The following is a 26,410-nucleotide window of genomic DNA, read 5'->3' as shown; positions in this document are numbered from 1 at the left end:
GTATGTATAAAATGTTGTAGATGATTTTTCCTTCCTTCACCAACAAAATCTGAGTTGGGACCTGTTTGGTTACTGCCTCATTCTCACCTTTGGTAACACAGGTGTGCTTGGTGTATTTTGTCCTCCACTTTCTCTGGGAGGGGCAAGAGGGTTCAAGGGAGAACCTTGGATCTGAAGCTAACCATATGAATACGAAGCTTACTGTTATGAGGAGTGACCTGAGCTGCTCATGACTAGGCAGGGTATGGCAGTGCAGCTTATGTACGTGTCAGTATGCATGCTGTAGGTGTTGGGGAGTATGCTGCTGAAGGCGATTCACTGTTGACATAGTGAGAGCAGAGCTCATCTAGGAGCTGTGCATCTCACCTGCCTGTAGGCACCCCTGTGTTGCACACCCTCTCTGGACCAGTCTTGCTGGCTGCCCTTGCAGGTATTGCTTCTGGGGGAGCCCGGCTGATGAGCAGGGGCTGGCTTTCAGCCGCCTGCACTTCAGTAACATGAATCTGCTCCAAGCTCCCGAGAAACTCTCTTGCCTTGCCGTAATGCTTTTCCTTTGGAGCCGTTTGGGCATTTTGGAGGATCCTGCCATAAAGCGGGTTGTTAGCATGCACAGGAGTGCCTTGCCTGGCTGTAAGCAATCCCATTTTCCAAGACCATTCCAGCCACAGTATTCTTCATTGTTTCATGCCCATTTTCTAGAGATCGAGGTGAGAGCCGAGTGCTCAGCAGCCATGAAGCCTGGCAGTGTTTAGTGTTGTGTTATGCCCTCTGTCTTCTACAAACGCCCAGAGTTTCTGCTTTCGGCAGGACTTCCATTCCCTGTGCACACATGTCTCTGTAAGTCCTCCCCACTTAAATGGCAGCCTGCAGGGAAGGCTGCCTTGCACACCTTATTCCCGGAGGGGAGATGGACAAGTGTGAGGCGTGCAGTGGGAGACTGGTTCCTAACCCCCTCTGGCTCCCTGCCTCAGTTTTTACTGGCAGCCCAGCAGAAAGAGATGCTGTGCTTGGGCTTCTGCATTGCTAGAATGACACCTGGGAGCACGCTGTTGGAGACTGCTTTGGGGGGCACGGCGCACCTGTGAAATGGGAATGTTTGTGTCAGAGAGGCTGAGAAGGCCTTTGGAAGGCTGTTTGCAGATTATTCACTGCAGAAGTGTGTAACAGTTATGCAAAGGTTATGCCACCAAGGGGTACGTGGTATTTAACTGTGTGATTGCCACTGAAATCTATTGTCCTTCTAGCTAAACCTCTCTGAAGCGTTTTGGAAGTGCCTAGTATTTGTTCCCTGAGCATGACGTGGGAGCATATAGGTGAGAAGGGGAAATTAGCCTGTGCAGTCACCTTTTCGGTGCTTGTATCATTCTGGGGCTGAGGAAAGCCTCTTTCTCACAGGCTGAGTCACCCAGCACAACTCAAAGCCTGGCTTGCTTGCCTCAGCTGTTCACAGTGTATTACCTTTAAATACCCACTCACATCCCAAGACCTGTTTATGTCCTCCCGCCTTAGGCATTTCTCTGTGCCTTTGCAAGGCAGCATGTTGCAAGGCCTCTGGCTCAGCATCCTTGGTGATGCAGTGCTTTGTCTCTAGCCTGATAAAATGAACAGAAACGGTTAGCATTCTTCTTGGCTTTGCTTTAAATGTGTTTTATCTCCTTATAGCCATTAAAACTAAAAGCCACATGTTATGCAAGTGGATTTTCGCTCTATTAGTGCTTTCAGGAGCCCTAGTCCACTTCTTACTACAGCATGTGTGAACATTATAAAGAAATGGAGTTGCACTTGTAGGATCCAGTGAATTTGCAATATGAAATGCGTGAAGTTTAAACATTTGCATTTTTACCATGGATCAGGAATGTCCCAAACATAGTTTAGGAAGAGCACTGTTGCAGATTTCCAGAGTGGATCATAGGGATCAGGACTGTCCTCCACATGTGCCTGTACAGCATGTTCCAATGATGAGGTGTGTGATGTTTGATGTAAAAGTGGAAGGTAATAAATAAGGCGTTGATAGGAAAACATCTCTGTGGTGCTGTTCTATCTCCAGCTGTAGCTGTAACTCATAGGTAACGCAAGCACCACCCTGACAAGCGGACCTTTTGATAACATAGGATTTTGCTGTAGAAAACAGAGCTAGGAGAGTTGCAGGAGAAGAAATAAAGAAGCTTAAAAAAACCCTTACAGGTTGCTGTGACATGCCAAGATCCCCTTCCTGCCAGTTGGCTTTTCCTTCCTCAGCTGTGTGTCTGGCTGGTGGTACCTCTGAAACCAAGACCGCCCTTATTCCTCTTCTGGCTTGTCTACACAGCTCCATCCCACTCTATACAAATTCTCCCTCTCTTTTGGGGAAATGCTGGGGGTAACTGTTAAAGGGCCAGTATCACTAGTGTTGTTAAAGCTGGTGGTGCACAGAGCTCTGGAGGAGAACCAGAGTGCTTGGAGAAGGAGAAACCAGAGGAGAAGGCTTTCTGTGAACTTGTCTGCTGTCGTGTAACCACTTCTCATTTGTTGCACCATAACCGCAGCCTCTTCCAGAGTAATGAAGTTGTAAGAATATCCTCTGAAATTGATTGAAAGCCTAGTTGGCTGTTGTAAAGTATAATCCCACTTTAAAGACTCTCTCATTTAAAAAGATAATCTTATTTTAAGACTCTTGATATTACCACAGCAGTGCTTCCATTTAGGGAGGAGGGGGAGGAAAATAGTATAATTGGGATAAATAAAATAAAAAAAAAAAAAAAAAAGAGAGAGAAAAAAGAGCCTGGTATCTTTGTAAAACAGATGGTCCTTTCTCTAGCCACATGTGAAATAGAGTCCTGTCCATGTGGGGATTTACATGTAATTACAGCTGCCCTTGTAGTTTCCTCTTTTTCTTCCTTTCCTTTTCTACTTTCTCTAAAGAAGGAGGAAGCGAATCCCGTGTGTGCTGTTGCCCCTCTCTGGCGTTAAATGCCTGACGGCCTCGCGGCGTGCAGAGTGCCCCGACAGTGTGTTCAGCTCCAAGGTTTCTTGCGCTCTGGCTGATGTTCAGCCAGGAAAATGCACTGAAGGGGAAAAATGTTTAAAAAAAGTTTGAAGTTCCTGGCTGGAACTCCACTGTGGGCTGGGAGCCTGGCTCCCAGGTCCCTGTAATGTCACAGACTGAGCAAAGCTCCCTCGGTCAGGTGCAGCCTGGGCTGTGCTGGGGCCGCTGGGCACCCACCTGTGGGAGCTCACTTATGTGGCTGTCTGAAGCTGTGTCCCAGGGACCGCTTTGAAATGACCCAAGTTCCGTGACTCTCGCCACCCCTCTGGCCAGTCCACCAAAGGGGCTGGTGGAGGATCCGGGGTCGCAGACCCCACTGGGGAGCTGGGTGCTGCAGTGCCCTGGGACCATGACTCCCAAGCACCCTGACATCTGACTGAGGTTGCTCTGGCCTTAGCCAGTTCACTTCAGCAGCACCCTGCCGTGAAGGTGCACTGTTGAAGTGGCCAAGGAGGTCTTTGACCTTGAGCTTGTGATGGTGTTACGTCAGAGGAGGCTGCTAGGAGATCAGGTAAGTGGGAGACCATCTTAGCATGCCAGTTTAGGATGGAGGGCAGGGCTTCCAATGGGATGTACTGGAAGGACAGTTTTGGGAGAAAGTGAGCACAGCACTGACAGTTCACTAGCAGCATCTTGGTTAAAGATGCTTTAGGGAAGTTGGATGTATTCTGTCAAACAGACGTGATGAAAATCCGTTTGAGACATTTAATGAGCTAGTCAGCGTTATCTCTAAATGCATCTACAGTTATTGCAGAGAATTTGTAGAGGACAGGCCATCTCTTGGGGCTGGAGAAGGGCAAACATTATGGGGAATGGAGGGAGTTATGCAAGGCAGCCTAACTCAGACCATTGAGGAGATATAAGAACAAATTATTAAACAATCAATTTGTAAGCTCTTAGAGGATAATAAAAACAAGCAACATGGACTTACCAAGCACACATTGCCTTGTAGCAAACTAATGTGTGTCTGGACAGGATTACTGGCCTTGCACGGATGAGGAGGGAAGAAGCAGAGACTGTGTGCCTGAATCCCCCCTTCTGTGACGCTCCCATAAGCGGTTTAGGGAAATACTGGAGTGGGTGCACGACTGGTTGAGAAACAGCAGCGGGAGAGCGATTCTCAGTGGTGTCCTGTAAACTGAAAGTGTTTCTAGGGGATGCCTATCCCAGGTTGCCTTGGTGTTGGTCAGGCTCCACATTTCTTATCATCCAGGGTTTTGAATGTAGACTGTGCTTGCAAAGTTTCCAAATCATACCAAACTTCAAAGAGTTGGAAGATCTCTTGAGGGCAAGGTTTGGACTCAGTGACTGACAAACTGGGTAACTTACTTGAACATAATAAAAACAAAAATGCAGTTACCAATAAATCAATGTGTGTGAAGGATTGCACTGAACCATTGCAGGCACAAATGCAGTATAGGCAACAAAGAGCAAGATCCGTAGATTGTGGTGGACCACAGACTGGCTGGGGCAGCTGGTGGATGGGTGCTCCTCATAGGAGGTAAGGCATCGGAGGCTGCGCTGATGGCTGGTGAGGCCTCCTCTGGGATGTGTTGTGCAGTTTGAGCATCCCCTTGCACAGAGGGGCTGGTGGGCTGGGGGTAGCCCCCAGTACATCGCTGGAATGAGATGAAGGTTAGGAAACCGTAATATGTACCTAACGATGTGGGTTTTCCCAGGCTGGAAAAAGAAAGGGACAAAGAAGGAGGGGGAGGGCAAGAAGCACGTGGGTATGGACCACAACAAAAATTTTCCTGTATAAAAGGTTCGGGTGCCCCTTATTTATTCTCTGTGCAGGCAGGGCAAAAAAAAAAGCCAATTTAGTTTGCTGGGGGGGGGACTGATGTTGAATGTTAGGTAAAGTGTAACGAGTGGTCCATCTGTCCTGACTGCCTTCCTCAGCCCAGCATCTGTACAAAGCATCACCCTTCGTTCACATTTCTGGGCGTTAATGTCAGTGCCTGTTTGTAACCTAAACCTCGTACAAGTCTAGGAGAGGCATTTGCCATATCCTGTGCATCCTCTAATGCCTTGATTTAGAAACACCTTTCATTATATGCTTGGTCCTTAAGCCTGTGAGTATTCCCAGAATATTTGTGTCCTTGAAGGTAATGGCACCTGTGCCCCAGCATGTTGCTGAATGGAGTTTAAAGGTGTGTGGATGCACATATAGCTTGTTACAAGCTCAGAAAATTACAGATGTTTTGGTTCGGATAACTTCCCAGATGAACTGACCCACTTAGTGGTGCTCATAAGTGACGTGTATTCACTGCACCATTATTTCTTTCAGCTTCTCCCCTTTCCCTCCTGCATCTCCTGGTGTTTGAACACAAAAAAGCAGTGATGGAAAACATCAGCCTCTGCTGTACTCTGTGCCAGCCATCTCGGTGCAAATGCTTGGAACAAGAAGCTTTGCAAGCTGAGTTGGTTTTGTGGTGTTGGCTTGGCACTTGGGCAGAGTTTTCTTTCTCTCCTCTTGCGGACTGTAAATCATGGTTTACATTGTCTCTCACTGCTAAGATGTGCAGCCTTCCGGCAGACGTGGGGCTTGCATGACAGGTGAGTGGATGGAGCAACCTTTCAAATCCCTAACCCTGATTTTGCAGCCTTGCTTAGGGCTTTGTTGCTGGAGTCATATATTTTAGTCAAAGATTAATTATGTGGGGGGGGGGGGCACACATCTATTGGGACAGGACTCTTCTGCCTAGCCTCCTTAAGTCTGTGCTAAGGGACTCATTTATACCAGCTGAAATTCTGCCTTGTAGCTATATCTTGTTTGGAAGGAAGAAGGTGCCTGGAGGGAATAATACCAAAAATAAAATATTTGTATGGATAAGAATGTGCCTTTGCTGTCACCAGTCCTGAAAAGCTTTTCATTGGATGCTTCAAAAATATGTAGAAGGGAAAAGGATAAAACGTTTTAAATTATGTCTCTCAAATGACAGCCATAGCTGCCAGAACATAAAGCTTCTCAGTAATGTTGTTATGATGTTGTTTTGGAACAGTATTAAAGGTGTGAGCTGCAAAGGATGTAAAAATGAAAGAAAGGGGAAAACAGCATTGAGAGAATGATTTATTTATGAACAAGAAAGGAGTTTTTTCTCAGTTTCTTTTTCAAGTTTAGAAACAAGCAGGGAATCCAGTTTGCTAGGATGGGCTTCAGAAGGTTGAAGACTGTTCTGACGTAATTTCATTCTCTGGCAAAATACTTCTGTTGGTATTTTTCAAGGAGGTTGTGGAATCTTCATCCTTGGAGACCCAAATCTTGACTGGACCCAGCCCTGGGCAGCCTGCTCTGGGTGACCCTACTTGACCAGACCCTCTCCCAAGGTCGCTGCAAACCTCAGCCACTGTGCGATTTTGTGATCTTACTGAGCTATCTATCTGCAGGCACCAAATGTAGTTCCTGAGCTGCAGCTGTGGTTGCCACCTATTTCTGCTGGGAGATCAATAGCAATCCTGTAATACAGTTGTTGTCAAGGCCCTTCACAATCTTGATGTATTAATACCTTCTCGGAGCAGTGGCTTCAGAGTAGCAGCTGGTGCCAGACCATTCTTCCCCTTACAATTTCTTCTTTTGCTACCATAGGGCAGACATGAGTTTTCCTGAATTCCACAGTTTTCCACGACTTGCAGGCCAGTTTAGCCCCAGGGGATACAATCCTATATCAATTTTAATTAGAGCTTCCCGACTTTTATCCAGAAGGCTTAGCGTGAGAGACACAGACCTGTGTACACTTGCAGGGTGTCAGCTGTTGGTTAAGTTACTTCCAGAGCCTCTTTGAGAAGAACAGATTTTCAGGGATCCACTGAAATCAGACCACCCTATTTTTATGTCCAGTTTTCTCTTAATGTGTGAGGGAAGTGAAGGGATTACTCTTCGCTTTCTGCTTCCCCTTTCTGCCGTCCCAGCAGTGAATGCTTCTTCCATGTCAGCACAGAAGGTGTATAAAAGCGAGTGTATATAAAAATGTAAAAAACCCTTAAACCATCAAAGAGAAGAACAATTCTTTCATCTCTTTTATATGAAAGTAAGGCTGTGTTCTGATTAAACCTTTAAGGTCAAGCAGGAGACTGCAAGTAGGGGGTAAAAGGAGCTGCCTTTGGTAAAGAAGGCACCATCCCAGTCAGCATTGTCGTCTGCCATGGGACTGTAGCAGCACTCGCGATGCGGTCATTACCTGCTGATTTGTCACCATGCAATTAGCAGGGTGATGCTGCATATTTGCAGCAGCTTCTGCCACTGAGAAGCTGGAATTCTGCAGCAATCTTTGCCATTCTGCAGCATGGCTTTGCCCTGGGGAGTGCATTCAGTAAACTGGAGGAAGGCACATTGTAAGTACAGCCTGGGACACAGTTAGTTGAGGGGAGCACCAAAGCACCACTCCATCTCCAGAAAGCAGCGCCCAGACCACCTTAGCAGCCTTGCGCAAACATGCTCCACAAAGCTGGCATCAGCATCGTCAGTTGTGAATTTATAAGCGTAAGGCATCCAGATGGCAGAAATAATGTGTGTATTGTAGCAAAGCCTAATGCTAAATCCTAGTGATAGTGCAATGTTCCTTGGGTATCGGTAGCAATGTTCTCTTCTAAATTGGTAATAAAGTGCACATTTGCTTATTAGTAATGAATGTCAAACCATTCACCATCATGGAAATATCTTATTTCTATGACTTTGATAAATAGCTGCTGAAACTCATGAATTCTTAATAGTAGTCCTATCTTTAGGGGCTTTCAGTTTCTGAGAGAGATAAAAGGCTCTTCAGAGATGGAGTTCTGGAAGTGCCTTCTCTTCTGCAGCTGCTGGTACCTGTTTAAAGCTAGTGTTGTCTTTCTGATGTATGAATATTATGCTGACATTGATCGATACGATTTTTGTGTCGGAGATTAGGCTCTAAGCCTGCCTGTCACCGTAAAGCGAAATGTGTAACTGCAGAGGAACCTGCCGTGTACTTAGCTTCATCTGCATGTGATGCTGGTTCACTTTTCCCCAATAATCACAGTATAAGCCCAACTGCGCTGATTCCCCTTTATTGTGAGGCTCTTCTACTTCATACAAAGAAATACACGTAGCATTACGTGAGTACGTGTGGGGGATGTAGGTTCATGTGTATGCATATAGATAAGTAAAGTACATGTCTGTACATGTGTGTGTGTGTGTAGCTTCTGTAAGACCTTTTTATAGGCATGTAAACGAAACTCATGTGTCAGATCGTATTTTGGTGCCAGCCAGGAAAACGATATGTGCACACACAGACAGAGTGAGCGCGTGCGAGGTGAACACGCACACCACACCATGACTGTCTTATCTCCTGGCAGCTGGTGTGATTGCAGGTTGGTGGTGCTCCTCCAGCTGAGTGTAGCTCATCAGGCAATAAATATAGTTAACCGGTGCTAAAACCACGGAAGTCTTTAAGTATCCTTTTTGGCATAGAAACCAGCTAGGGCAAAAATGGAAAACCAAAACTGAAATATGTAAGTGAAAGCCCAGAGGAGGGGGCAGCCCACAGCCCACTGTGACCCAGCTCTGCTGCATGTCAGAGGGATAGCCCTCGGCCCTCCACCCTGCCAGGGATGCTGGGTGTTCAAAGCAGTGCTTGTGTCTGGATTTTCCGAGGATCTATGGACCCTGACAGCTCTCACTTTGTGGCTGAATCCCCTAAACAGCACTGAGTTCCTCCCTCAAGGATGCTCATCTGGATAAAATGAGAGCCAGATGGAAGAATGGGGCTATGTAAGTAATTAAAAAGGAGACAAAAATCTCTTGAGCTTCTTCCTCTGAAATTCAGAAGTTGAGATATGGGGAGCAAAAACTGTGCGCTCGTCTGGGCTGTGCTGGAGAGCCAGAAATCTCAGTTTCACTGACCTCGGCCCTCAGCATTCAGTTTCAAAGAGGTGTTGTGGCAGATGTTCTGCTGGAGTCACTTTGTAACATACCACTGAAGTCATTTAGAGACCCTTGGTTAGCGCTGATGGCTGGAGTGGCCTCACTTTAGTCAGGGCTGCTGGTGGTTCCTGTCAGCGGAGAATCTAGCTTGCTGCATCCAGCTATTTCTGTGGTCATCTCCAGTTTTCAGCTGGCTCGGTGTGGTCTGCAATTGCTGGAGACCATCTGAATGTTGTCGTGCTGTAACCAGAGACAGCGAACAAGCTACAGCTAGCGCGGCTGTGGTGAGCTGAGGTTTGGTGGCCTGCCCCTGCCTTGGATCAGAAGGCTGTTAGGTGGACTGTGGGCAGAGGCAGCACTTTGTGTTCCATGGTCAGGAGCCAAAACAGAAATGTTGGGTGTGTGGCCCTGAAACGACTCTGGTTTCATCGGCTCACCAGAAGCAAAGCAGGAATGATGTAAGGGCTCAGCTGGGAGGCTCTGGGCATTTACTTTGTCTCCATAGATGGGAGCCTTGATTGCTTTTAGAAAGTAAATGATTTATCAAGCTTCTTGGGACAGCATGTGTATCAGTCTTCACTGAAATGGCCATTGGCAAGCACATGATTAATGCATATAACACTAAGAAAAATGGCAAAATCTCAGCCTGAAGTAAGGGAAGAACTAGTGACAGGATAATTAGCTAGCTGAGAAGCCTCCCAGTTGAGCCTGGATGTGATGAACTTTGTGATGCAGTAACTAAAGAATTGGATTAAACGATCCCCAAACCATTAGCAGCAGGTAACACGAAGCGCTGAGGCTCCTGGGGCACGTTTGGAGGAGCAGACTGGTATTCAGAAATCCTGATGAACTGAAAAAGGGTCTGGAGAATATGTGGTGGTGTTCGAAGGGCACAAGCAAGCGCTCTGTGCTGTGAGATAACCAGCCAGGCAGAAAGCTGACTGTGGCTTTCGCCCAGAGGGAGCTGGGGTTGTGGCTGATCACACGCCGATTTCGAGCCAGCAACATCGTGATGCCTTCACAAAGGCAGCCTGTCATCCTGAGAAAGCACGGATATGGCTTAGGAGAGCAGCAAAAACAATTCTCTACCATCGGTAGGGTTTACATTTGGCACAGGCAGAATTCACTCAGTCTCGAGGTGATGTCAATCTGCTGTAGTGCTGTTGTCTATGTTACTCTGGTTTGCAAAGGATCTGTGCTTATTCCTGCAGGTGCCTGTAAAAAGCTACCCCAGGTGTAAAAGCACAGCAAAATACGGGGGACCTGCACTGCTCTGTCACCTGAAAGGCCCTCCCAATGTGCTTTTTCATTGAAGGCAAAGGCCACAAACCATTATGCAATGTGCAAATGAGGATTTTTCTCTTGTGTGTGCACATGAAACAGCTATCTGGATGACAAGAGAATGCTTGTTCATTTGTTAGTGAACATGTTTGCGGAATCTGGTCCTCTTTAGATAGGTTTTTGTTGGCTAATTTCAGTGCTGCTTTATTTCAGCAGTATTGCCAATACTGGGCATGGGTTGCAAAATTGATTGCAGCAATCGTCTTTTTCATTTGAGTGAGTGCTACTTGTTTACATCCCTAAGAATTCCCTTTTAATGTACATTCATTAATCTATCAAAGTAAAGGATTGCTCTAATTTCCCTCTTATAGATGCATTAGTTATGTATATCATTCTAACTTTGCAGTTTTGGAATGGAAATTTTTTGTGTCAGTTTTATATGCAAAGAGCAAGAAGATGGATGTCTGAAGTATGTAACTCACTCCGATTTACTAAATATCTGTACTTAAATATAAGTGCCTAAACGTTTTAAGCATCGTGTGGATGGTAGTGTTGGGATGGAAAAGTGAGAGGATAGCTTTGCTTCTGTTTTGACTGAGAGGGGAAGGGAGCCGATCCTTCGTGTGTCCCAAGGATAAGCTTAAAGGAAAAAACAGTTTTGGGGGTCCTGCACCTGGAAAAACAAATAACGGTTCATCCTGTGCGTATACACTGTGTGGTACAGTGAAGTAGCTGAAGTGGAAAGCAGCAGCTTTGAAAAGTTGTTGCTTAAGGTGGTCTCGTACCTCAGCTTTGCTAACGTTTGCTCTGCAGAGGAAGGGGCTCAAAGGCTGGCAGGGCAGACCCCAGGCACTGGCAGTGGTGCCTCGTGGCACGATGGTGCCTCGTGGCACAGTGGTGCCACGGCCCTGGCCCTCTCCAGCACGGTGCTGAGGGCTGCTCGCACCAGGCACTGCCTGCAGTGCCAGGCTGCCGGGACCACCCTGCACCCGGCTCATGGTGGAGGAGTGCTTGTGTCAGGTGTGCTCCCCAGGGCAGCGGGGATGGTGGCCATCTGACAGGGACGGGGCTGCCCTGCCGCGCTGACCGGGCTTCTCTTGTCTGGGCTGGTCTGCTGGTAGAAAAGACAGGCCATGTGGCCTCATTGTCGAGAATTAATCTCCAAATAATGTACAAAACTGATTACATCAAAGTAAGAAATAGTTAACGGGATGCCTAATGTAAAATAACAAAGAGATAGTAATAGCTTTAAGCATTTAGAAATTTCAGGGAGCTTAAAGAGTATTAGAGTTGCTACGCAGATGAGCCTGGACAGTTTAAATGCTGAAATTCATTTGCAGGCAACAAATCCCTGCAATGATGGCATGTGAGCGGCAGCTGTGCCTCAGCCCTGCACCCCAGGGGCTGCCAGGGCAGGGGGAGCCCCGAGCAGAGCCTGTTCCCCCAGCTAGGGTGGTGGAGCTGGCCCTGCTGGAGCTCCTGTGTTGCACTGTGCTTTGTCCCAGCTCCCAGCTGAAATGGAAACATCCCCTTGGTCTGCAGAAGCGCTTTGGCCAGGCTTGTGATAGCATTGCCAGACTTTTTTACCTGACAGGACTGGCTTTGACTGACCCATATTGAAGCTGCCTCCCTGGAAGAGGGGAGACTAAATAAGTGATAGATTGGAAAGAAACATTTCAAAGTTGCCCAGAGGCATTCTTGGCTGTAGGGTGTTGCTGACCCTGTCCCCTACTCAGATGCAAAAGAAGGACAAGAGAGCTGGGCACTCGGAGTTTCTTCTGAAGATGTCTGAACCTTTAGCAAGGAAAGGGCTGAGAGCGTTTTCATTTCATCCTTGCTTTGTGCTTTTCCTGCTTAAACAGGAGACTATCAGCTTTTGGTGAAGTGTGCAAGAATAAATAGGCAAAGGTGAAGCCTTTGCTCCTGGGAGGTTAAATGCCAAATACCAGGGCTGCTTGTTCACTGGAGAGCTTAGAGAGGAAAGTCTGAACATCCACAAGCATTACGCTGCTGTTCTGAAGTGGTGCAAATCACTTGCGCCCATCTCAGGGCGTGAGAAGAGCCTCTCTAAAACACCATCCCTCATCTACGAGGATGGGGCTACAAGACTGCATCTATGGTCTTGTACTCAGCAGGCGAGCGAGACAGCTCTTCAGTTAGTTCTGCTGTTGACTTGAAGCTGATGACTTCTTGAAGAGGGCTTAGAAACAAAGCCCAGATGAGGAGCCCTGCGAGGAGGAGGTTCATCACTGATACGACGTGGCGCTTTATGCAGGACACATGGACAATTCTGTTGGGAGCCGAATGGAGCTAATGAGTGAGGTTTTGGCTGCGTCACAGCGTAAAATATATTGGCTTAAACTGGACATTTTTCCATCATGCAGCCTGTTATTAAACTTCATTATGCCCACTAGCGCAACAAATTGGAAGTGCTGAATGTTTTGGAATTGCTCGTGCCCATGCAGGCTGGTTGTGTGCAAATCAAATTGCTTTATTTTAAGCACTGCAAGCCCCTGCATGCACCCTTTGAAACGTCTTTCAAAATGCTGTTGAGAGCTGATCCTTTATAAAAGTAGCTAAACTACTTAAAATGCTAAAATACTAAAATGCTAAAATACTAAAAATGCTATAAAAGTAGCATTTTAAAAATCAGTTTGGCACTGCGCTGTACTTCAGCTAAATCAGTGAGGGATTACAGAATTACTTTATACCAGAAGCAAAATCAGGGTGGTTGTTTTTAGGAAAGACACATTGTCTCCCGTACATCTCAAAATGTAAAATGGAAAATTGAAGTTGTTTCTCTTAGGTGAAGGAGAAGGGGAGGTCGGGGGTGGGAGAGCAGAGGGCAGATGAGGCACCCTTACCGGGGGTTGTGGGAATGTCTGGCAGTCGCAATTGCTTAAAATGTGGAGCAAGGAGTAGATAACCAGGGACTCGTGAAGGCAGGATCAACAGCAAAATGAGGAGTGCTGCTTTTGATGCCATCTTACGTCCCTTTGGCTTCCTCTGTGATTGCTGTCTGTGGAAAGAATAGGCTGTTCGAGGCTAGTTCTGACAAGAAGTTATTTCTTCTGTTTCATGAGACACATCAGAGTGGGCATCGTGAGCTCCCCTCGATAAAGGCACAACAAGTTGCCACAGCTGTGGGAGAGCCAGAAGGCTTAGGCAGCAAGTGGCTGGTTTCGGCTTAAGGAGAGTTGAACAGAGGTGCCCCTTTTGCTGCTGGGGCATGGGCAAGACCCCTAAAAGGGCCCATGGGTCCCCTGACAGATTTCAAAGATGATCTTTTGTGGTGTACTGGCCGTTCTCTGTACACCCAAATCCCAGGAGTTGGGTGGCACTGGACGTTTGAAAGTCACCAGGAGCTGGTTTTGAGCTTAGCAAATGAGGTAGACGTGCTTGTCCTGCAGGAGGGGAAGGCTGCAGTTGCCTGTGGTGGTGGAGGTACATTCTTTGCTCGTGGCAAAAAGTTGGCTCCATCTGTCTTGTGTTTCAGTGGTGTGCCCAAGCTGCTGCTTGTGGATCCAACAGCTTGTGTGCAGATCTGTGCTTGGGCAGAATGGGCTTTGTGACACTGGGCATGGTGGTGGGTGCGCTGGTGCCGGCTAATGTGTATCCCATCTGTCCTGTAAGTGTCATTGTGGGGCTGATACTTAGCAGGTGAATTGATTTTTCAAAATAAGTAAATAAAGGAAGGGGAAAGCCCAGATGTCTAACAATAGGGACAGATACGTTTGCAGGTAGCCTGAGCTCGGTATGGCCACTACGTGACCAGCATCTTGCACCTGGCAAAGGTGATATCGGGGCTGGAAGGAGCATCTGCAGCAGAAAGCATTCCCAGACCATGCATTTAAGCTACAGCTTTGACATGCTTTGGACAGTCCCAAATGTTTGTTTGCTTGCAGGAGGTTTTTTTTCGGTTGCTTGTGGGAGATTTTTTTTGGTTTGCACTAATCTAGGTTCCTAGCCACCCCTAGAATAATGATATGGCTGAAGCATACTGAGAGAATTTGCTCCCCTCCTTTAAACCCATGACATCCCTGCATCCAGCGCTTGGGATCTTGAGAGGTGAAAAAGTCCCTCCCTTTTCTCCCCAAGATAAGGAGAGATGTGACAGCAGCATCTGTTCCCTTCCAGGTGGCTTTATAAAAGTGCTTCTTGCAAAAAATTACCTTTTTTTTTGGTTAGCTTACCCGTCAATACAAACATAATATAAATATTTGTTCCCCAAAATAAAGCAGTGAAAGAGGACTATATTCTGTCCCCAATCAAAAGAAGTCCAGACTAGCTGTAATTAAGCCAGTAAGTTATTATGAATTTCTGGCAGTTTGTGAGGACAGGAGCTAGCCAGAGATTTGTTCTTTTCTTGCTGTGGTTTTGCTAAGAACCTTCCTTGTGCCAGTTATTTCTGACCAGAGTGTGTGGCTGATAACAGGTATCTTTGCATAAGTACTGCATTTGTCAAAGGAAACATCTTGATCTAAGACCAGCTGTGTTTAGGTCTGTAAAAGTAACTGTGGGCAGTTCTGCTGCTGCCTCCCTGCATTTCCTTCTAGAATTCTAGTAACTGCTGCTGCTGAAGGCGGACAGGGACACACACACAAACAAAACAAAACAAAAGCTATGGCACGTTCAAACAAATGCAGAAACACAGAAGTTTAAGAGCTTCTGGAAAGCACTTGCCAGAATCTTGCAGTGGTGGAAATAAACCTTCTACTGGACAAAAAAAAAAATAAACTTATCTTTAAAGGTCACTTGCTGCTGTTATACGACTTAAACTCTCTCTGAACCATATGCTTTCCCATATAATTTATTATTTCTGATTTCTTCCCCTTCTTGTGTTTAGATATGTTTGCTTGTTGTCCCAGGTGTCAGATTTGACTCTGACCTTGCAAACTATTCATGTGCATTGACACCAAGGCAGAACCTTTTTGACTTCACAAGGGCTCTGCTTGTGTATAGAGGTTTGTGCCTTCAAGGCTTTACTTTCTGCATCCACAGAAAGCACCTGTTTCAGGGAAACTTCTTCTGGATCTGACTAGTTTTGTGTGTATATGCTTGGCATGATGGAACAGCCACATGACGGAGCAGTATTTGAGCCTGGAGGCACGCTGAAATGACACACAACCAGGAGAGTCTAAAGAATGGGGGGATGACAAAATATGGGCTGCAGCACTTCACATGTGCCTGATGGCAAAGAAAATGCACCCTGCAATTTCTGTACAACTCTGAACATCTTAAACGTTGACCATGTGAAAATCAGATGGGCATGGAATCACAAGCAGCAAGCCTTTAGGTATGCTAGCAAAGCCACGCCTGTTTTATACGTGTGCATGGTTTACATGTAGATAAAACATCATTGCAGTTGGAATTCACAAGTCTGGCCAGAGCTTCCCTTCCTAGAGTTAGTGCTACAACGCATAAATGGGGCTTCTCAGGAGATTCAGTGAAGGGTGTTTGCATAGATTGGTAGATGGGGAAGCTTGCTGTGCGTGGTGTTTTCAGTCAGTGATTTCTCATGAGTGCTTCCTCCAGACTAGGAAGGAGCGATGTTTGTTCTCACTTCCCATGCAAATGAGCTGCCAGTTCTGAATTCCCTGTGGTGCACGTGGTTCATCATCTTGTATTCCCCTTCCTCAGTCTTCTCCTTCCTTTCTTTCCTCCAGCCCATACATAACTTACCATAGGCAAAAAAAATGCAGACCTCTCCCATTTTATTCATACCATGTCTGCTTTGTCTGGCTTATCCTGCCAAGAGGCACCTGTAAACAGGTACTTGGCGAGGCTCCACAGGTTCAGTTGTGATGCTCCCATCACTGTGCTGCTTGCCACAATCTCTGACAGAGGAGCTGATAAGATAACAGCTATCTGTAATTGAAAAGTGCTTTTTAACTGGGCTGTTAGACTGTCCCATTGGTAAGGGAAGCTAAAGACTAGTGTGGGGAAAAAACCCACATCTGGCATGGTGTAAGGTGATAACCCTAACTTAGTTTAACCTGCTGGTGCCGTCACCCAAAGCCCCCACACCCACAGGCATCTCCACATGGCATTGCGTGGCCACAGCCGCACAGCCAGGCTCTGCGCCTCATCCAGCTGATGAGTGCATCCTCCGATGAGCATCTGCTCTTGGCGGAGCAGAAACAGACCCCTGTGGGCGGGGGTGAGGAGGGAGGGGGCTTGGGAAGCTGCCTGGGCAGAGTTGTGTTCCTGTTGATTGAAGTACATAAATCCTTAAACGAACACTTAATTATGCGGGTATTAGGGAGAGCAATTTTAGACAGATTTGGTCGTTGAAGAGGCATGGGTTGTTATGGAGAGCAGCAAAAAGCAGTGACTGATGGGGCTGAGGCTACCAGGGTCCTGCAGGCTCGCTCGGCTTGCAGAGCGGCTGGACGGTCCTTCCAGGGAAGGGGAGACCAAAACAGATGCTTGGCTTTGGTGGCAAGGCTCCCGATCTGTGGTGTGTGGCTGGCCCAGAAGCAGATCTGTTTTCCATTAGGAAACTGCATGTTTTAAACCAGTCAGGTGACTGAAGGCTTGCAGTGCATCATGAAAAATACCGGGGTCCTTCCTTGTCTCTGTTTTTTGGATCTGTGATATGAAACTTTTTGTGACAGTAGTACTCTGTGCTGGATCCTGCTCAAGGCCAGTTTGGGTGCTGAGGAGAAGGGAACCTTTGGCAAGTTCGAGCAGGCCGGGGCACATTGCTTTCTTGTAGTGCTGTGGTGGGCAGATGGTATGGATGGAAACCCCCGGTGATGCTCAGCTCCCTCCCCACACGGGTGCTGCATGGGGCACCAGGCCAGCCAGGCTCTGCAGGAGTGTGGGGAGAGAAAGTCATTGGCTCATTAGAAGGCACATAGCCACTATTTTTTTGTTTCAGACAACAGCCCGGCACACTGCCGGCTCTGTGCATATCATACATGCTAACTTAGAGAGGAAGAGCAGGGAGCCACAGGGTGCCCCAGAGCAGCCACGTGCGATTTCGGGGTCTCTTGGATGCACAGGGCTGTCTGAGCCCCTAGTGCTGCTCCCATGCCGAGCTTCCTGCCCCCGGGTCCTGGCTGCAGGCTCCGGCAGCCGCTGCTGGAGCTGCTCGCCAGCCCCACAGTGGTTTCCATAAGGGATGCAGTGGGGCTGCACACCCCTCCACCATGAACCTCCTCCAAAGGGGATGCACAACATTTCATGGCCTTGGGGGTATTCTGACCCACCAACAAGATCCATCAGTGTCTACCGCTTCACCCCAGGTGCTGACACCGGTAACCCCGGTTGCCCCACGTCCTGGCCAGGCAGTTCAGCATCCTTCAGCTGCACCGCTGCCTGGCCTCAGTGGCACGCTTCAGCCAGGATGGGTGTCTTCCAGCAAGAGCTTTTGACACACCTGTATCTACTCTTAATACCTAAAAAAAAGCTCCCAGACTGAATAAATTGCCCTGTGTGACTAAGAGGGTGCACTGACAATGGGTTTTATATCCTGGCAGGATCCCACAGCACATCTTTGCCGTATTTAGCTAAAGGGCTGCTTTCTGATAAGAGAATGTAGCAAATCAACCACAGTGCTTGCCAAGGAGAAGTTCATGGGACGAGCGGTTTGTGATGGGGTGTTTCTGTGTGATTGACACCTGGTTTGAATTCCTCAGGTGGAACTTGATGTCTTTCTGCAGCTCCTGAGTGCAGCTACCAGTGTGATATGCCTCTCATCTGCAAGGGCTGCACCTTCCCGGAGAGCTCCCAGAAAGTCAAGGTGGAAATGTTTGCTGATCATATGCAGACCGAGGCCCTCTGCTCATGTACTCACATCTCTGTCTAAGACTGCTCTGCTTCATGTTCCATCTGCTCCAGCAGCTCTTCTTTTGTCCCATAAAGCCTAGTTTCTAAAGGCTGCTGCTAATAAAGAGGGCGCTGGGGTGGGCACACGGCACCAGTGTCAAGGGCTGGCCTCTGAGTCAGGACCTCTGCTAAGACCCTTGGGGCTGTGTCCAGAGTTGGGGGAGCTCCCTCCTGCTGTCTTCACCAAAGGAACTTCCTCATCTGGCCATGTGAAGCAGTGTCGCTTCACCCTGCTCCCCCTCCTCCAGGAAGCCTTGGGTGGCCCCATGCCTCTCCCTTGAAAAGGTGACCTGGCACCCACCCAGATGTGCTGCAGGGAAGGTTTTGGCTGCCAGTCAGAGCTGGTCTGCAATGGACTCGCTGACACTGACTTGTAACAAGGCTCCCTGTTGTGACAGTCATGCTCTGGGTGCGTTGTTGACAGCTGCTGAAGAGCCAGCCTGGAAGAATGTAAAAATGCTTTTGTTCAGTGTGTTGCCATCAGCATCCTTTGTGCTGGGTGTAAGCCCGCTACTCCTCTGTGCGAGCAAATCAGCGTGCAATGCCCAAGGAAGGGGAAGCGTGTGTAAGCTCATCGTTGCCTGAACGTCCACCGTAAATGTTTAGGTTTTGGTAATTAGAAGTTCATTATTGCAAAAACACGGAGAATGCTATCTGAACATCCGTTGCCTCCTAAGAGCCAACCCTTGTAAATCTGTTGCAGGGTATGGGAACAGTGCCATCAGCTGTGGGGGGGGTGCTGCATGATTTATAACGGTGTGCTGTACCCCCACGCCGTTTCAGCTGCTTGTTTTAAGCAGTTAAGTGGCAACATGAGTAAAGCATTAGCAAAATGATTTATTATTGATATATCAGCATAGTTTGGCTCCCTCGAATTTAGATCATGCTCCTGTAATGCAAACACCATTTTTACTTGGCAGAAAATAAAAATTTATATATATATATTTCATATATATACAAAAAGGTACCACTCTCCCCTCAGAGAGAATTTGACCGATCCTTATTGCTTTTAAAGACAACTAAAGGTTGTCACAGTCCCTTGCTGTCTCATACCACATGATTGTAAAGCTGTTCCCTTGGGGTTTGGCTGCAGAGACTGGTGTGCTGCAGAGCGTGGGACCATCCCCGTTCGAGCCAGTCTCCAGGAGGTGGTAGCTGTGAAGCTGAACATACCCAGCAGTTCCTGAGCCCCCTCACCCCCCTGTGTCTGCAAGCTCATCTCACTGGGTCACTGCTCCCTGTAAGGGACAGACTTCAAGGATGTAGCAGTTACTTTCCTGTATATTTGGTAAGGCCTACAGCACTGTCAAAGCTGACACCGTTCAGGGGATGCTGTTGGAGGTCAGGAAATTGGGCTAGACAGTGTGCAGGCAGGTGGTGAATGTACTGTTACTGCTAACCGTGAAGCCGTCAAAAATCTCGAGCTTGAGTTTAAAATAGTGAATTTAAGGACGGGGAAAAAAAAAAAGGTAACTAATTATTTTAAAGTATCTTTTTATTTCCCTGTGTGAAAAGCTGTTGGCATTGACTGAAAGAATGTTTTGTCAGGTCACATCACAAGGTCTACTCCACTGGTATCTTTCCCTCATAAATGACAACAGTAGAAGTTAAAGAAACCTGTTAAGCGAGCATGTGTGGACGCTTCCTGATGCACTTTGCCTGGCTGCAGCTGTTTGCTGTACGGGGACTCTCTGAGCCATGGGAACAATTTTTATGTTCCTAGTCTTTGACGGATGACTTCTCTTCCTTTGACTTGTCAGTGTGCTTTGTGAAGCCGTGGAAGATTTGGGTTTGCAGCACCCTGTGACAACAAGCCGTGCTGCCTGCGCACACGGTGGGACAGGCTGCTGTGGCTGTGGCCCTGCATCCCCTGGCCCCTCTCACTGACGCACCAGGAGAGCTGGTGAGCACTTGGTCCCTTTTCTCCCTCTTCTTGCTGCTCAGTTTCAGAAGCCTGTGCTCCACTCCACCTTTTTCAGGTTGAAGAGGTGGTCTCTGTTCCAGCGTTTCATGCTTGGCGGCTTGTCCATCCTCCTGGCTCATCCTGTTGCTGCTCTCTTAGCATCCCTCCAGAGATGAGGAAGGCCAGCATGACAGGCACTGCCCAAGATACAGCACCACGTACATCCATGCATTGGGATAATGGTGTTCCCTTGAGTTCTCTTCCTGTTGTGGTTGTTGCTAGTGATGTATTTGCTTTCCTGTTGCGAGATGGCACGCTCTGAGCGCCTCAAGCTGGGTACAGGAGCAAACGATCTGTCATCTGGGTTTAGGCAAGAGCTCGCACCCGGCTGCTTGGCGCAGCTAAATGTCTGTCTGTTCTTCCAGCTGCAGAAGTATAGCTGTCTCTGGGACTTTTAACGGTGGCTGAAGTAGCGTTGGTATTGTGAACGCTAACGGTCCCTAAATGTTGGAGCTGTGTATCTGAATCCTGGTTTCTAATCCAGCCCACTCAGGTAATTTCTTTTCAAGTTGTGCCTTTCTGTAGCCTTATCTTCTACCCTGTGATGGGACATGCAGCCCGCTTCTGAAGAGCCCCTTGGAAACAAGCAGCCAAACAGGGGCCACTGGGCAGAGTAATTATCCTGGAAAGCTGTGTACAAATACAGGCTGGGCCTCTTCCCCAGTAGTTGTTTGGATGCTTCAGGATTGCAGTGCCTAGCACTGATGCAACTTACCTCTGGCCATGAGAGAATGGTGGAGACAACGTGAGAAAATGAACCTGGTTTTTAAATTTCTGACCATTTTCTTTGCTGATAATTCATTGCCTAGGCTGAACGTTCTCAGTTCTTCCTTTTATCTATGAAAGCTATGGCAGATTTCCCAAGAGTTTTCTTGTCTGTAGAGCAGGTACACTGCTGGCAATATAAAGACTTTTTTTAAAAAAATAACTGTACGTTGCAGCTTTGAGAACTATCAATGCATTACTGTGTTGGGTTTTTCTTTAAAAGAATCCTTTTGGGAAGGTGGAAACATTAAATAGGAGAGGGGAAGCAGTGGCAGGGAAAAGGGTTTTGAAAGGGTAACACTCCCTGCTGCTGCCCAGAAGAATGGTACAGCAGCATCTTGTCTGCACATCTGTCCTTCACAGGGCATGCAAACTGCCTGGGGTAGCTTGACTGTGTGGAACGGAGGCAGGTTTGTACAGCACCGGCAAATCCTCTGAGCAGAGTGGTGCCATGGATCATTTTGTAAGTCAGCTAAAGCCAAGGCTGAGCAGGGTCCCAATCTTAATGAATTGCACACTGATTGAGAATAAAAGAACAAGAATTTATTCCAACTCATTGTATTATGACTAAAATAACTTTTCCCTGTCAAGCATGGATGCAAAATCTTCCTCTAAATTGGGTGAGGGAAGCGTGTGCATCGATAGCCTTGTGAGTGCTGCTGTGTGAGCGAGCAGCAGCAAGTCCACTGCTGCTTGGTGCTAGCTGGGGCTGTGCCATGGGCTGCGGAGGGTACCATGCGCCCCACTCTCAAAAGGTATGGGCTCCTCGTTCTGTGCAGCAGCTGCTACCTGTCTAGACATCTGAGGTCTTGCTGGTAGGTCCTTGGCTGCTGCAGAAGAGTGCAACTTTTCACACCTGCTGATTTGCTCCTTTATTATTTATCCTCCTTCACAAAGCTGATCCGTATGTTGTTAATAGTCCAGTTACTTCCAAACTCTAATAACTCTAATATCTGCCAGTAATTTTACAGTTTTGCCAATACAAGATTGAACTGAACCCTAAAAAATCATGCTCCCACACTTTGTTTTCTGAGAATGTGTACCATTCATTTAACTGAAAAGTGAAACTGAGCTGCACACCGTGGAAGGCTGGAATTCACGTATCTGCAGTAGAAATGCCGTCAGTGCTGGGTGCTGCAGTGCCACTGCAAGGGTATGGGCCTGGGCTTGGCAGCTAGCACTGTACCTAGTGTCCATGCAAAAAATGTCCATGGAGGTGCCGAGTTTGTGTGAAGAGCTTGCCCTTCTGCAGTTTGCAGGCCCAATAGCTGCAAAGTCTGCAGGACGAGAGTGGATCGATCAGAAATGTTTAATTCTTTGAGTTTAACTTCATTGAAAAGGTGGTGGTTTTTTTCCCTGATGCAATCAAAATAAGCCTGGCAAAATCTGCCCCTATTTTCTGTACAACAACTGAGGACTTTTTTTAAGCAAAATAACAAACTCTATGAGCTTTTTATACTGGCTAAGTAGGGCAGCTGTTGTTGGAGTGGTGTTCCAGCAACAGCCTTTATTTCTTCTTAGAAAGGAGCTCCTGTGTTTGCAAAGCTCTCCTCTTATCTGTACTCATCTGCACCTGATGCATCTAATAAAAATGCAGCAGATTTCAAATTTGCATACATTATTTTATAATTGCATACATTCAAGTGTAAGCCACTAAAAGCATTTGTGTTCAGACAATGCCGTAGAGAAGGCAGTGATGGACACATTAAGATTTTCTCAGATAAGAAGGTGCATTTCAGCAGCGTGAGGGAGGGAACCAGAATCTGAGGGAGGATTAGATGTTTCTGCTGTGCATGGTAAGGTTGGTAGTGACAAGCTTATTCTATTTTTACACTGGGGTTTTTTTCTGTATGCTTTTACTTTAGGTACACTTTGGTTTCCTTGAACCCTGTAGAGACCCTTGGTAAAGGAATTGGGTTTCCATTGTCTTTGTCTGTTCAGAATTGTCCTGGTAAAATCTCATAGGCAGCTGCAGGAAGGCAGAGGGAAGCGGGAAGCGTATGCACGCATGTGTGTTAGCAAACTGTTCTGCATATTGCTAAAAACATACCTCCTCGTGTTTCCTTTGTGCTGCCTTACCGTCTGGTGAATGGCCAGAAACATTTCTTTAACAAAATCACAGTGAAAACTTTTCATTTTCACATAATATTTTGCTGAGGAAAGGCAAATCCTTTCCAGCTATTTTAACTTCATTGTCTTGCATCTTCTGTAGTGTTTTGTTTGGTGGTTTTTTTTTTTTTTGTTTGTTTGTTTGTTTGTTTTTTTAACTCCTGTCTTTGTGCTGGTGCCTGTCTGGCTAGTTTCTTCAGGTTGCACACCTAAACATGTTTTTGGCAGCTTTGTGTGCATCTGGCACAGTACATGCCTTGGGGGTGGGAGGGTGAGTGGCCTCCTGGCAGTACCAGCTCTACTTCAGAAGAAAATACTGCAACTCCTGGCAGGTGAATCCCAAGTTGTTATAAAAAGTCACAGGTATTGCTAGTTCTCATAAAAGGCCGAAACCTGCCCCCTGTGTGTTTTGGGCTGGTCCCCACACCTGGCATTTCTCTTGGGAGGTGCCAGCAGTCCCCACTCAACCTGCCTTCCCCAGACTTCCCACCAACCTGAACCCCCCGGGCACTCGGGTTTCCCCAGCCCACCCGGAGTTTAGGCACGAGCAGTCCCGGTCCGTTGGTGTGTGTGGTCCCAAGTGCTGGACGCAAACCACGAGCTGATAGTGGGTTACCACACCGGGCTTCTCAGCGAGCTGTGGTGCGCAGCCCTCTCACCCAGCACGATACGGGGTTTCCACGGTCGTGGCTGCGCTGGCAATGTTGTTTATCACGATGTCGAGGGTACTGCTGGTGCTGCTTCATTAGAAGATCAGTTCTAAAGGTGCCATCTGTACTGCTCCAGTAGCTCCCACTAGTTTGTTAGGACTCATTATGATATCGGCCAATGCTTGGGAATACAATTAGCAGTGTTAACCTGAGTCTTTGATTGAAAGACTGCTTATGCAAACAAGGATTTTTTTCCTCCTCAGATGCATTAGTAACAAAATAAAGATGTATATACCTTTTGCTTCATAGGCAGCAAAGCTGTGAGTGAGCTGGGTTGTTTTTCCATTTAATCATTTATGGAATTACTAATTAAATTCCAATTGCTGGAGCTTTATTGATGATAACGATGTGAAAGCCAGGAAGAAAGCAGCTTGATTCAAGGCTGAATATGCGGAACTGACCATTAGAAGAAAGCCATTATTTTAGTTGTTACTGAGCAATTCAAATCTGGAATTACTGAGAAGTGCTTGGAATGCCAGAACATCATCTTCACACTTGTTTTCCAGTTTATAACCAAAAGCCATTCTTGCAACCTAATTGGCAGACTGTTCTTAAGTGCTTTATAATCCAATTAACATCTAGAACAGTAACAAAGCATTTGAGTAAATGGAAGTAATTTCTGTTTAAATGACTTGCAACATCATATTTGCAGCAAAGGTTTTCTGTGTTGCATGCTCTTCTCAACTGTTATTACTTACTTGACTTTGGAAAGATGACTGCTAATCTAACAAAAAACGTACCGCTCTTATTGAAGGCATGTTGAACAAGCTAAATTGCTGAGCTGTTTTCTGGGTTGGTGCAGTGAGCCATCATCTGTCCCGGATGCTTGTTAGTGTGTCATTTCTAGGACTTTATGACTCTGTTGGACTTAAACCAGGTGATAAAGCCAAGGTGAAGTGCCAGCCCCCTCTAGGTGTAAGTTCATTACTTTGGAGCTAGTGCTTTTCTCTGCTGTAAGGAGGAAGGAAGCAAAAGCATGAATGCTTGAGCAACCAGGAGGTCACAGCTCTGCTTCCATCACCTCTCACTGCAGATTTCAAAATGTCCCTTTCTTCTCTCCCGTTGGTTAGAAGACTGCCCGAGTTAGGAAGTTGACACAGTGGCCACCTAGCCTAGCCCACTGCTTCTGGAAGTGGCTGGTAGGGGATGCTTACAGGAAAGTATATGCAACAGAGCATGTAAAGACCATTTCTTCTCCCCATGCATACCCTTGCCGACTGCTCAAGACAGGGTTTACAGTGACTGGAGTTTGCATTTAGGTTGCCAGACTTAGTATCACCAACAGACAATCCTTTTGGGCCTTTTCTACTTTTTTGCCTGTCACAGCATCCCTGGGGAGTGAAATCCACTGCTTTGTAAGATGCTGTGTGACTAAAGTTCTTCTGCCTGTTGGCAAAAGGTGCCGCCTTGTCATTTCAGAAGGTGGAAGGGATTGGAGGGAGATTACCATCTTCAGTGTGTCACCTTCTGACCACCGAGGATGCCTTCTTTTTTCCCCATTGCGTGAGCTGGGCTACAGCAAGGTGTTGTAGAGCACCGAGGAGATGGTGGTCATGAGAAGATCAGCAAGGTCAGGAGCGGAATCCACTTACCCTGCCAGTGAGCAGCTTTACTGAGAGAAACAGCATCTGATTTGGGTTGCTGTTTTTTCCCCTGCTCTACTGTATCATTATTTGAAATAATTATGTTTCTGTGTGAAGTTTCTTCATGGTTCACTTCTGCCAACAGATGCTGTTTCTGAAGCTAATTAGACTGTGGGGTCTGCCCGAGTCCTGCAGCCTGGCTACAGAGTAGAGGCGTACATCCTTCGTTTGGGGAGGGACGGCTTCGCCTCTGGGGTTGGTGCAGCTAAAAAGCTGCTGTGGGGAGCAGGCACAGGCCGTGCCAAGGAGCCCTCCAGCACTGTCCTTGCGTCTATGCGGGCAGCAGTGGTTCTGTGGCTGAAGCTGGCCCCTGGGCTCAGCCGCTTTACACAGACTCCCTGGTGGCCTTTGGCTGGGCAGAGCAGGAGCACGCGGGGAAGGTGGGAACCCTCCCCCACTCTCATGGCATCTTCACAGAAAACTTGCTTCCAGCATTTCAGAGGTGGCACACCCTGTTGGGCTGTTGCCTTCAGGAGGACCCTGGCTTGCCGGTGCACGTAGCATTACAGCTTGCGGGGCTTTGCAGTAATGCTAAGTCTTCCCGATGGAAATCTTTCCAACTCCAAAGAGTTGCACCCTTGTGCCTTTTTTCTCCGGAACATTTGATACATCTTTGTCAAACCTTCGCGGCATCACTAGTGCCATGCATTGTATGTCTTGTTTGTGTTAAGGACGTCTCGGAGAAGGCAGAGGGAAGTCTGGAGGCAGAGAAAGGATTTGTTTTCATCTGAAAATTCAAAACCTGCCCCTGTCCTGGGGCTGTGTCCCCTTTCATCCGCTGGCTGGCTACCTGACAGCTGACACAGCAGGCTGCCCTCGCAGTGCCTGCCCTAAGGGGAGGCCGGGTCTCTTGACGTGGTTACGGTTCCATTGAGGGTGGCAGAGATACCAGGGCAGGGTCAAAGAGTGAAAACAGCTGAGGGGGTGTTGCCGTAAGGCCCCCACTGTACCTGCTGTCAGGAAGGACACTTTAGGGAGGTCGTTGCCGGTCTGGAGAGCATTATGTCCTGCTGGATCTGAGGATCTGAGTACGTGTTACCTGTGCCCTGCCACCCGGGAAGCGGTGCTGAGGACTCATGGGTGGTGGTGGTGGTGGTGGTGGTGGTGGTGGTGGTGGTGGTGCGGCTTTTAGTCTTCCATTCTGGAATGCTTGGTGGGAGTGACCCATCATCACCTACTCTGTGCAGTGCTTTT

At 47.4% G+C, this 26,410-nt stretch overlaps 1 protein-coding gene across 4 annotated transcripts in view; it reads left to right on the top strand.

The window, feature by feature from the left end:
• SLC24A3 (solute carrier family 24 member 3) overlaps nucleotides 1-26,410 on the top strand; it is a 185,877-nt gene that overhangs the window by 72,061 nt on the left and 87,406 nt on the right. The window lies entirely within an intron of this gene.

The sequence above is a fragment of the Falco naumanni genome, chromosome 12, assembly GCF_017639655.2.
Source record: "Falco naumanni isolate bFalNau1 chromosome 12, bFalNau1.pat, whole genome shotgun sequence".
Taxonomy (NCBI): domain Eukaryota; kingdom Metazoa; phylum Chordata; class Aves; order Falconiformes; family Falconidae; genus Falco; species Falco naumanni.
This window is presented reverse-complemented; position numbering and strand designations above follow the sequence as displayed.